The following is a 12,236-nucleotide window of genomic DNA, read 5'->3' on the forward strand; positions in this document are numbered from 1 at the left end:
CCATTGCCCGTATCGTTTGTCGTTCAGTCTTTAGGTCGATTTTGGTGGATTATTCTGCAACGAGTAAAAGTAGAACTATGAAATCATACTTAAAAAAATAGGGGAGGGAGGGAATAGATCAAACGATAATGATTTGCCTTTAATGTAGCTCTGTATCTCTCATACTACAATATATCTGACACTCGACTCTTTATCCAACCAGTGTCTTTAACTTCTTAGAAAGAATGTTCCGGGGTCTGTTTTACAATTTTACAGGAAAATAAATGTATCTCTCGCAGAGTTTTTCTATAAATGTTTCCAAGTACTTGTTATGGTTCTGTAAATGAACCTTTGTACGGAAAAGTCTAGCCTTTTGTACTTGATAGCATGTAATATTCCCTTAACATAAGATTATCAGATTCCTTTTTGTTGTTTATTGATCTTATATATTGAAGTATCTGTAATCTCCAAATCTGTCGATTTACTAATCCCCTTCTGAAAAAAACTATCCCTCTGTATAATCTCTCTTCCACGTATTGTTATGTTTTAAGAACTTTCTTTATCTTCAATTTCTCGAGCTAGGTTAAATTAAGGAGTGCATTAAAAAGCTTACCGACACATTTCACCTTTTGTACTATCCGATGAAATACTTAAGTTGTATATACATAGGTTAAAATTCCTTGCATCACACAATCATAGTTTTCTAAGAACCACATGGAAATATTTTTTGAACTTTTAATAAGTCGCATTTTGGGAGATTGGTCTAAAAATATTAGGCTTTCAAAAATATACTGTATTAGGTTGAATCATAAATAATTTGCGTGTACAATAAAACCTTTCTTTATAAAACGATAAAATAACTGTAAAATCACAATACATAGTCGCCTTGTGATGATGCTATTGTCTTGCCACTGGTATTCTAACTTTTTAAGTTGTTCCAAGAGCTCCTATTGTGTCAGCTTCTTCATCGCCCGATGTAAAGTAGGCAGAATCTTTTGAGTGGGTGTCAAAATCGTCATTTTGGAGTAGATGCTTGATCATCCTGAACAGTAGAACGTCATTCAGGTTTAGATCGGGGCTGTAAGGTTTTTTTTAATACTCTGGACGCCTCTACTAGTCAGAAAGTATCAGAAGTTTGTCAGGTTTACAGATAATCAAGAGCTGTTTATACACTAGATCCTCTGTCAAGATCTGATGAACGGTTTTTTTTTGGGGGTAGGCAAACGTCTGTTGAAACTTTTCGAATGCTCCACCGAGAGATAGAGTCGATCAGCTCAAGAACACGGATGATATTGTCTAGTTTCCAGATTTTTCTGGGACATCCCTTGACGACCATTCTTCTCCAGAGTGAATTTGACATCTTTCATGGCCCTAGTCCAATTTAAAACAGTTCATCGTGTAGGGAGTATTCTGGCTCGATGTTGGAGAATTCGGTGTAGATCTCCATGACTGATTGTCCCATCTTACATCAGAGGTAGAAATAGCTGCAAAAACAAGATTTCCCATCGTACAACGGTGAAATGACTAACTAATACATACAAACAAGTTCCTTATAAATGAGTAATCAACGAAAGAAACACTCCTGTTTATATTCAAAGACGTTATACATCATTTATAATCTAGCGTTTATGTTTTAAAAGTCAAGGGTCTTGCGAATTATTTATGACTCAACCTAATATATTTACGCTTGACAATCAAAGCATGGTTTCATGGATGGAAGGAAAGGACATACTAATAATGTTATTCTAAGTTATTCTTAGTAATAGAAAAAACATATCTATGTAAGTCATATAACATGTAACTTTTGACAGTAAATATTCTGAAAGCACCTAGGTTCCTTATGGGTTAGAAGCTGAGAATAAATAATTTTACGGGTATATGGAAGAAGCTCCTTTCAGTTTGTGACATAATTCAATACTATTTATCTCTTTCCTTGGATGTGCGTTACTACATAGGTACAAACGCAGGTGTAAAATATTGTATTTTGATACACAAAAAAATATAAATATGATTAACAGATTGAGTACAGAGTTCATTGGGGAGGGGAAGTCTGTCTCTAACCCTCACGATACATATACCAAATGAATCTATGATTCATTAGCACCCTCCAATTTCATTTGATATTTGTAATTCAATCAAAAATTATGATTATATGATTAATAAATATATATTAGTCATGATTAATCCAATAATAATAATCAATTTAATTATAATTACATATATCTATTTTTAGGTGATCAACTCCTAATTAATAATCTAAAATGGACGAGAACGGCTTTAACAATATGGAGAAAGACATGTTGAAACTTCAAATCAAAATTCTTTCAGCTCAAGTGAATATGAACAGAATCAACATTTCTAAATCCGTTGGAGAGTAAGTATTCATATGTATATACACACCCTTATATTCCATAACAAGTGTATTCTTATGTGTGGCCTTTGAACACAAAGACAAATAATGATTATTTTTCTCAAAATGACTACGAATTACATTTTTAGATCCTAAAACTAAAAAAATCCTATTTAATTGATATCGAAGAGATAGCAAATTCCAAATATATCTATTATAATATTTGCTACATGAGTTTTATAATTCTTGATTTGAGTGGTTTGACAATTTATTGGCTCAAAACTTTGTAAATCCAATTTCAAATATACAAGGTGGGCAAGATAACTTCTTTTATTTTAATACGAGGCAATCAGGCTGTAAAAGTAGTAGCAGACTGGGATTGGTTTCATTTTATAGATGAGATTTTAAAGTGTTTTTTTTTGTAAATATAGTCAATCGCTTTCATGCGTTAAAATAGTGAGAAACATGCGTTTTCCATCGCAAATAAATATTCCCTAAAAATGGTTTGAAGTAATATTTTTTAAAGTTAAACTAATTGCAATCTAGCTCATAATTTTTATTAGTAGGATTTATAAATATCAGTAAATTTGCTTTACTGACTAATTTATTAAAAATAATTTTGTCAATTAATTTTTTTCTTAATTTGAAATTTGCGAAATTCTTTGAACGTAAATAACTCCACAAATAGTAATGATAGAGAGCTAAAATTAGAGCTATTAAATTTGGTGTTATGCAAAAACCATAAATTGGTACATTATGTTCCAATATCAAGATATATTCCGAAAAAAATCAACATTTTCAAAACCTTTTTAAAATTACCAATAACTAATTATCTTATCAAATATTCATTCAAACTATTGAATAAGTAATAACGAAGGCTCCAAATAAAAACACGTGATTTGTAGTACTACATTTTTAATCAAATATAGTGACAAAATTCAAATGATATGTTTTTATCTTGAATCTTTTGATATATGACATGATGAGTAATTTTCATCAATATTTGATAAATTCTACATCACGTTTTTTTGATGTGATAAACAAAAACTGATATCCTATTAGTAAGCAGCAGCCTTAATTTAGTTAGGACTAGTTTTAAAACCTCTTGCTAGAAATATCGTGTTAATCCATTGATTATAATCATTAGAAAAAAATGCAAATATCTTAGTGCATTGCATTGTTGCAAAGGTCATATTAAAAAAATATTTAAACCATATATATATTTAAAAAATATATATATACATAATTTTAGAGGTGTTATATGGAAAAAATCACTTATTTTTTAAAAGATCGGCCAGAGACAAAGTCAATCTTTTTTTAAATTTAACAAATCTTAACTTCTAATCAAAACTCAAAAATCTTCGATTTGAAAAAAAAAAAAAAAAAAAATTTTTTTTTTGTTATTAGAAACTGACAAACATTTGTTCAAAAAGTAAGATGACTTTTCAAATTTCACGGGCAAGGTACATTTGTTATGCTCGATTTTTAGATTTTTTTATGTTAGTAGACTCGCCACGAATATAAATTTACTGTTCCAGCTACATGATCTTTTGAGTTGCTTTATGAGATGCATAACTGTTAAAAGTATTTTACGTGCTCTGGGACTTTGTGTTTTCGAAAAATATGGATAAAAAAAATTTGCATCAAATATTGTATAAAAAATGAAATTAAGAGCTCTGAATGACTTAAAAAGTGACTTTTTCTTGTTCCCAAAACTGAAGAGACCTATGAAAGGATTGTCGACGATTGAGGAGATTATTACTGCATCGCTGAAAGAGCTCAAGGCTATATCGACAAGTGCATCGAGGATTTTAAAAAGCGTGTGCACAAGTGTATTGTATCAAAGACCACATCATACATAAATATTGATGAATAAATGGTTTTTCTTTAAAAAAAAATACAAATTCCCCTTACTTTTTGAACACACCTCGTATACCACATATAGGATGTGTCAACATAAAATTAGATAAGGATAATAAAAAATGAATTTTTTTACTAACTGTTTTAATTTCACAAATAAAGATCATATGATTTTTTATAGGCCAATTTTGTATATCTTTATTATTATAATATTGCCCTGAAGGTATTATCTGTACAGCTTTGAGTTTTCCATGATTCTCCTCATTTAAAATTCGAGGCCTTAGAAGTTACAGTTTTATTACATCAAAGCCAATCTATTTCTATGTTTATCATTGTATATTAAATTTTGATCATACTTAATAAAGCTGTGAAACTCCACAGCTAAAGGAAATTAAATAAGTTTCATGTATAAGAAAAGTTTTATTTTTGCTTCATAATGATATAACGCATTTTAATTTTTGTTTTACACAGTTTTAAAAATCATATCAAATTTTAACTTTTTTGCTTCTCTTTGAATAGCTTTTCCTTGAGAAGTTTTAGAGGAATATTTACTTTTGTACAAGAAGCACGCAACATTTAATTGGCAACATATCTTATTTTATAGTTGTGAATGATACATTTTTAGTTAATTAGATATTGACAATTTTGAAAAGGTTTTAAAAATGTTTGTTATTTCCAAATAAAAATACGGTTCCAAATACTTGATTTAGACAAACTGCATCAATTAAAAATTATTGTATAACAGTAGATCTGATTAAGTCAATTTTAGTTCTCTTGCATTATTTACGTTCAAAGAACTTTGACATTTCAAATTACGAAATTGAATTGAAGAAATTGTTTTTTGTTTGTTAAAAACTGGAGTAATTAATTGATTTTCCTAAATCGCACCTATAAAAACACAAGATTTATATTGCAATTAGTTTTATTACGTAAAATATTATTACAAAATATTTTTTTTCGACATCAAACGCACGTTCCATACTACTCCAACGAATGATAGTGACTGACTGGTTTTCCAAGAAAACTTTAGAATCCTGCCTCTAAACCAAACCTCTTACAACTTTGTTGTAGCCCCTATATAACTTAAAAAGCATAACTTTATCAATTATTTTAGCTTACTGATTAATTTTTACGAAGCAATTAAAACCTCCTTTTATGTTGACACGTCCCATATATGTGTATTTAAAGGGCATTGTAGATAAATAGGGATTTATTCTGGGCAAGTTTTAACCTTTTTTGATCGAATCTAAGGAAAACTTATGAAGTTGTTGCCATTGATCTAGTAATTAGATTCATTCGATGTGACCTCCTCCAGCTTCAATAACCTTTGTGATCCTTGACCTGAATCGTGCTTCAGCCTTTATTACATAATCAGCGGGGATCATCCTGCTGTACTTGGCGATACTGCCCATTAGGGACCTAACACTACTGTGGAAGCATTTGTTGACATTTTCTTGAACCGATATTACCAACCGATATTAATCGAGATTGCTCACATCTGGATTATTGCTTGGCCAGACCCTTTATGAAAACCCCTACAAATAGAAATAACTGACTAGCCTTGGAGACATAGCACGGGACAGAGTCCTGCACATTCTTCAGACCAGATTGGAGACATCGCTAGCTCCAAAAATCATAACTCTGGTGGACTCTTGGACTTCAAAACTGACGGGACATCACTCGGATCACAGGTGATTAATTTTTGGGTCCACCAAACACTTTTTCTCATTGACGTACACAATGACTTTTGAAGCCCTCTTGCACTTCAAATAGTTCAAAAGCTTTGGACAACAATCAGCTATTATGGCATGTAAAAAAAGTCTTATATTAAAGAAATGATTCATTCAGTCGTAGCAAAACAATTTTTAGGGCGAAATGCAAAGTAAGAGTCAATATACATATAACAATTTGAAAATTTCACAATTTATCTGCAAAGTGCGCCCTATATTTGTAGAAAGGAAAAGTTTTTCTCTTTGTTGAATATATTGCATTTTATTAGTATGTCTTGGAAGCAAGCATGCTTAATCTTTATCTGTACAATGTACATAGTATATTTACTGGGTGTAGAAAAAGTACTGAGATCTGCCTCTAAGTAGTTATAAAATACTCATAATTGATCAAGATGATGTTGTACATAGAAAATCTTATTTTATAATATTTTTTACTAGAACAATGCACATTAATTATTAACCGGTTCACCATCAGCCTCAATGATAGACTCCAACCGCCTCCGGAACCCCTTGTACTAATTTTTCATGATCCTCCACTGCTGGTTATAGGAGGACTTCAGGGCATAAATATTCGGATAGCAGACATTGCACGCCATCTTCTCATTTTGGTACCAAATGGGTAATCAAGTGGACGTCTGAGGGCGTCAAAGATTCTTAGACCAGAAGTTCATGTTGCTACTAATCCACACTTGTTCAATATAAGCAGTGTGGGCCAGAACCCCGTCCTGCTGAGATATTGACGTGGCCTTGATCGACTTATTCATGGTGATCTATAGGACCCCATTTTCCTTCAACACCATAAAGTTGTCGGCTCCGGCTAGCCGGTATCCAACAGGAAATCAAATTGGAGGCATTTTTTCTCCACAACCCCCACCTTCACAGAGGCTGGATGTTTAGTCTTGGTGACTGCCCTGATGCTGCTGTCAGCCTTACCAAACTATACCACCTGATAATTTTGCTTGTTATAAATGGGGTCAACGCTAAAGATCTTTTCCTCAGAGAAAAAAATCCCCCGATTGCTATTGTGCTTCAGATCATTATAGAGCTGATGATATTGCTGAAAACAGAGTTATTTTTATCATTGAGACAGGAATGGCCTCTCAATTCTCTAAACGACCTTCCTCCAGCCTTTCGGATGGCCTTGCCCACAATAGACAGATACAACTTCTTTCACGATTTCTGACTCGATAGACTGTGGCCTTGCTGACGTTTAAGGGCTTCATAATGTCCGAGGTGGTCCTCCCGGTGCACATTAAATTGCCTGTCATGGCTCTTCTTGCCTCCATCGCGACATATACATAATTTTAGATTTAATCAACAAAACCTATTCGAAACTGTATTTTTAAGAGGTTTCATTACTTTTTCTACATCCCGTATTTACTTTTGTTTTATTTTTATGAAGAATAGTTCTTTTGTTTTCCCTTTTACATATAATATTGTTCTTTTTATTATGAATATTTGTAGACTAATAATCTGCAAACATTATATATATACATAAATATGTAATTGGTGTCGTGCAAGAATAATTTTGCCTAATGTTCTTTTCACATACACAAATACTATTGTTAAAACTCGGTCCAAGACCGAATGCTTTTTGGTTGGGTCTAAAGGGATTTTTTAAATATCGATTTAGACCGATATTTGGGTGCAAACCGCAAATCTCAGACCCTAAACGAAAATTAATTGTTTTCAAACCGTGAATCCTTTTTTCAGTTTCAATCTGAAGAGCAATTTTTTTTACTTACTCACCTAATTTTTGAGTTGTACAAATATGATTTGTATAGGGTACAGCAATATAACATTATTTTTGGTGTCATAATGATAGTACACATTGAAACTTTGGTTTTTTACTGTTTTGTAAATAGTATAAGGTAGGTGCCGTTTCCAAATGTCCTTACACTGATCTTTTGTACATAAATACGCGGTGATTTTTTTTCATTTTTTTTTGTTTTTACTTAAATAATCTTTCATTCAAAGGTTAAAGAGGGATAAAATAATTAGAAATACATTCATGTCCGTCCAAATATATAATCTTCCAACCACAAAACCAAATGAGACATAATTATCCGTAATTATTATTAGAATTTGTTTCCTAAAAAACCTACACACGGACTGAAACTATATAAAGTACTTATAATTATCATTTGCTTTTGTATTAGGATATGTATATATTGCATATATCTAGGTTGCAATTTTGCAAAGATAAAAAAAAATGTTGATTTTTCCAGAATAAATTAAATTCCTATTATATGACTTAAACAAATTTGACAAATTAATTTTTTTACATGATACTGGATCTGATAGCCCCAATTTTGGCTCTCTAGCATCATTATCTGTGGAGTTATTCTCGTAGTAAGAACTCTTGTAAATTTCAAATGATGAAAAAATCGTTTTTTGCATATTTCAAAATTGAAAGAATTAACAAATTTTCATAAATCGTACTCTTAAAAACTCAAGAACTAAAATTAAATATAAATACAAAAGCAGTCAAATTTTATAAAATATTTTGTCAAACCATTTTCGACAATATTTATTTTCGAATGTAAAAACAAGTTCTCCACTAATCCAGTGCATGATAGCGTTGACTGACTGTATATCCGAGAAAACTTTAAAATCTCGCTTCTAAAATAAAACCACGTCCACCTCACGACTACGTCTACTACCTATTTATTACGCATTGTAAAAATAAGTAATGAAACACATGTAATTACATATGAGGTTATTATAGATCAAAATTTAGAACCAGATATGACAGCATAAACAATTCATCTATAGAATAGGCATAGAACCAATTTTTAATAAAACTGATCGCATTTTTTTTTTTTTTTGTAAGATTGATGAGTCTTAAATTTTTATTTGACGGATGTAGAGCGAACTTTTCTTTGAGACTTGTACAGACCGAACATTTTTGAAATAACCAAAATACTCTCATGCAGGTCTAGGATTTTCAAACTGAAATACAACACTAATCAATACGTAATGCCTTATTTATTTTTAAAAGGAGAAAAAAAAAGTTATATTAAAAAGGAATGAAGAATATTGAAATATGTTATAACTTTGTTACTTTACTTCAATTAGGACTAACATACAACTTACGAGTAGTATTGGTTATGTCAATCAGACGAGAGCTTTCTCTAAGAATAATAACAACTGTAATAATTATAAATAATATGAGAAAAGTAAGAGAGAAATATATTAGTTTCCAAAGGCATTGGATATATACTCTCCCCTAACATGAGATATATTAATATTTTGTGATTGAGATATTATATAGATATGTATAATAGTATGTCCTGTGATAATTACCATAAATGTATTATTCAATTGACTTTTCATTCACCAAAATCATCGCTAAACCTGTAACTATCCTTCTCACGTTTACTCTATAAGTGAAAACATTGGTGGGAGGGGAGAAGAGTCTTTAAAAAAGTACGAAATATAATTAATTATCGTTTATTCGATGAGATGGTTGCGCCCTCTGTGATAATTTAAATAAAGTGATTCATACACAATTTGCAACCAAAATACGATGAGTCATCCTAGAGAATTTAAGGTACTTATCATAAGTATAATGTTATAATAAAAATAACATCAATTTTGCCATGCTAAGGTAAGTAAGATAGGAAAATAATTATATATACATAGTGGGGATCCAGAACTTGCAGTATCATTTATTTACAATTTAACCCCCATTATTTTTAACTACGAGGTTTCATTTTCTAACCAAACGATAGCTGAAATAAAAATAGACAAATTTTGTTTCATCCCATGTCTCCAAGTTTATAGATGTGTAAAAAGGCAATGCAGTTGCAATCTCCTCTGTACCAGTGTCAGTGACTTACTAGAACATCAAAAAAGTCCATTAAGGATGGGAGTACTGTTGAAAGGGAGTCTGGCAGTGGTGTCTTGGGCCATGTGTAAGGCCGTCTATGACAACTTAGGGCTGAAATCATATGTACGGACGACGAGCATCTCCTTACGGACTCCATGAAACGGCGGAGACTTGACAGGTGCAAAATAGTGTGCAGTCTTACTTTAAGAGGAATGGAGAAAGAGTCAAAATTTACTCGGAGAAGAAGATCTTATCACTTGACACTGTTGTGAACAAGCAAAATTATTTAAGAGTGTAGTTTCAAAGCATCTTCCATACTAACCATCCAACCAAAGTGATGATCCTGGACGTCATAGCCAGTGACGGAAGAAGATGCCGCTCTATTTTTTCAAGGTTGGAGAGAGTGTTAAAAGTTGCTGATGTACACATTCATGCAATGCTGATTCCTGGCCTGCCTCCATGTATTAGAGTAGAATGGTTACCGCATCTCTCCTCCAAATTTAGGTTTGCTCTGACTCTGTGGTACGCCATGGACACGGCCTTCATCGTCAAGAGCTGCCAATCTGTTTACTGGCGTGTCGATGATTTTATTGTTTGTGAAGGAGGACATTTTTAATACAAAATATAGCTAAATATAGTATTTAAACATATCACAAATTGGTTTGGAGTTGTGTTTGTTGATTCCGCAAGAGCAGAATGTTCCAATTGGTAACTGAAGCTTCATTACTCTGCCCCTCAATTCCCAATAAATTTATCCTATCAACGAAGCTACAACCGTTTATTTTAGTTGAAGGAATCAAAGGTGATTAAAGACCTAAGGGTAAAATAGACGTTTTCTCTGAATTAATTTTCATTCCAGAAATTTGATGGAATCTGTTAAAAAAGCTAGTAGAGTCTCGATTCTCTTATTTATCTGACCAACTGAATTTCCTTCCACCATAAGAGGGATGCCGTCACTATATAGATCCAACAGGTGTTTCTTTCCAGCAAAGCAAATGCCAAATCCCACATACTTCTGTAACAGTATACGACACATTTGCTCCATAGCAGCAACAAAAAGTAATCCCTGTCGACAACTTCCCCCCCCACAAGATGGGGGCACTATATAAAGTCCGTCTATGGAAAGAGTGGAGGATCCGTTATAAAGAAGAGCTCGAATTGGGTTAAAGAGTCATCTTGGGAGATATTTCTTAACAGCTTTTAATGTAAAATTGTGATGGATGGAGTCAAATGCTTTACAGAAATCCACTGCTATTATAGCTCCAAACTTCTTCCTTTGCCTAGTTAACTCTATTGCTCCTGAATATTCCTAGAAATATCTGAGATACGTCTTCCTCTTAAAAAACCTTTTTGCTCCGTACATAAACGTTTATTTAAAATCAGTTCTATTTTTCCCAGCCAAGACACCGGCCAATATTCGATAAGCTTCGTTTGATATAGTTAAAGGTATCCAATGACCCAAGCTCGTTCCATCATCCTTCTTTGGAATTAATGAAATTGTTCCACGAGTTAGTGCTGGAGGAAGTTTTCCTTTAAGTTCCATCCCTCCCCAAATTTCAAAAGATACGGGACTATGGCGTCAGAACATAAGGTAAAAAATTTTCCTTTAACGTTGTCGGGCCAGATGCTTTATTATCTTTATAAAAATGGTTTATGTAATGTAAAATATTTTGATACGAGAACACAGAACAAGACTCTACTTTTTTAGGTCTAGGAAAATAATTCCTGTGGCATTCAACGATATTCTGGAAATTATTATAAAATAGTTTCAGAATTTATTTGAATTATGCTATACTTTTGCCGTCAAAAATAAGTTTCTTGATCCTTTTGCCGATATGTCGGTCCAAGGCAACAAATTTTTTAATCGCTTGAAAGATTTTGTTTAATTTCAAACTTTTGACTTATTTCTTCTTCTGAAATCTCTGAAATTGCCAAGTCTTTGGCAATGTTCGATATCAAATGGGGAGTGAACAAAGAACATTTTTCTTATTTTCTGTATATCATCATGCATTTGGCTCATTGTCATTTTCTTTTTTTTAATAAAAAGGATATTAGTGTCACGAATGGTTGCGACTAAAATTTGATATAATTTTTTACACGAAAAAGAAGAATCCAAAGACATTTTTCTCCAACTAACATTATTGGATTCGAATCACTTTTGAGATTGTTAATGATCGATTGATAACACGAAGAAGAATTTACGTTAGGACCGTTTCCCATTAAAACATGACGATTTGGAAATTATTCTTAACCAGTGCCAATTACTTTTAGAAGAATACTTCTTGATACATTGTGATTTCCCTATAGATTTGGAAACGAATGTGATTATACTTCGATGAAGGCTGGTTCCAGTATAGTGATGAGAATAATTTGTTGGAATACTAAAGGAACAAGAAATAGTGCAAGAGGACGCGATACATCTAACGCAGTATTTACCTTGACCTAGATACGAGACTCTTGTCTTCAATCCCTTTATAGGAAGAAA

General features: G+C 32.2%; 1 long non-coding RNA gene across 1 annotated transcript in view; it reads left to right on the forward strand.

Annotated features, from left to right (window-relative positions):
- LOC121131822 (uncharacterized) overlaps positions 1–12,236 on the forward strand; it is a 114,016-nt gene that overhangs the window by 75,824 nt on the left and 25,956 nt on the right. The window contains exon 2 of the long non-coding RNA XR_011784304.1: positions 2,213–2,353. This is a non-coding gene — a long non-coding RNA (uncharacterized lncRNA). The remainder of the gene's footprint in view (positions 1–2,212; positions 2,354–12,236) is intronic.

Source organism: Lepeophtheirus salmonis, chromosome 1, assembly GCF_016086655.4.
Source record: "Lepeophtheirus salmonis chromosome 1, UVic_Lsal_1.4, whole genome shotgun sequence".
NCBI lineage: Eukaryota > Metazoa > Arthropoda > Copepoda > Siphonostomatoida > Caligidae > Lepeophtheirus > Lepeophtheirus salmonis.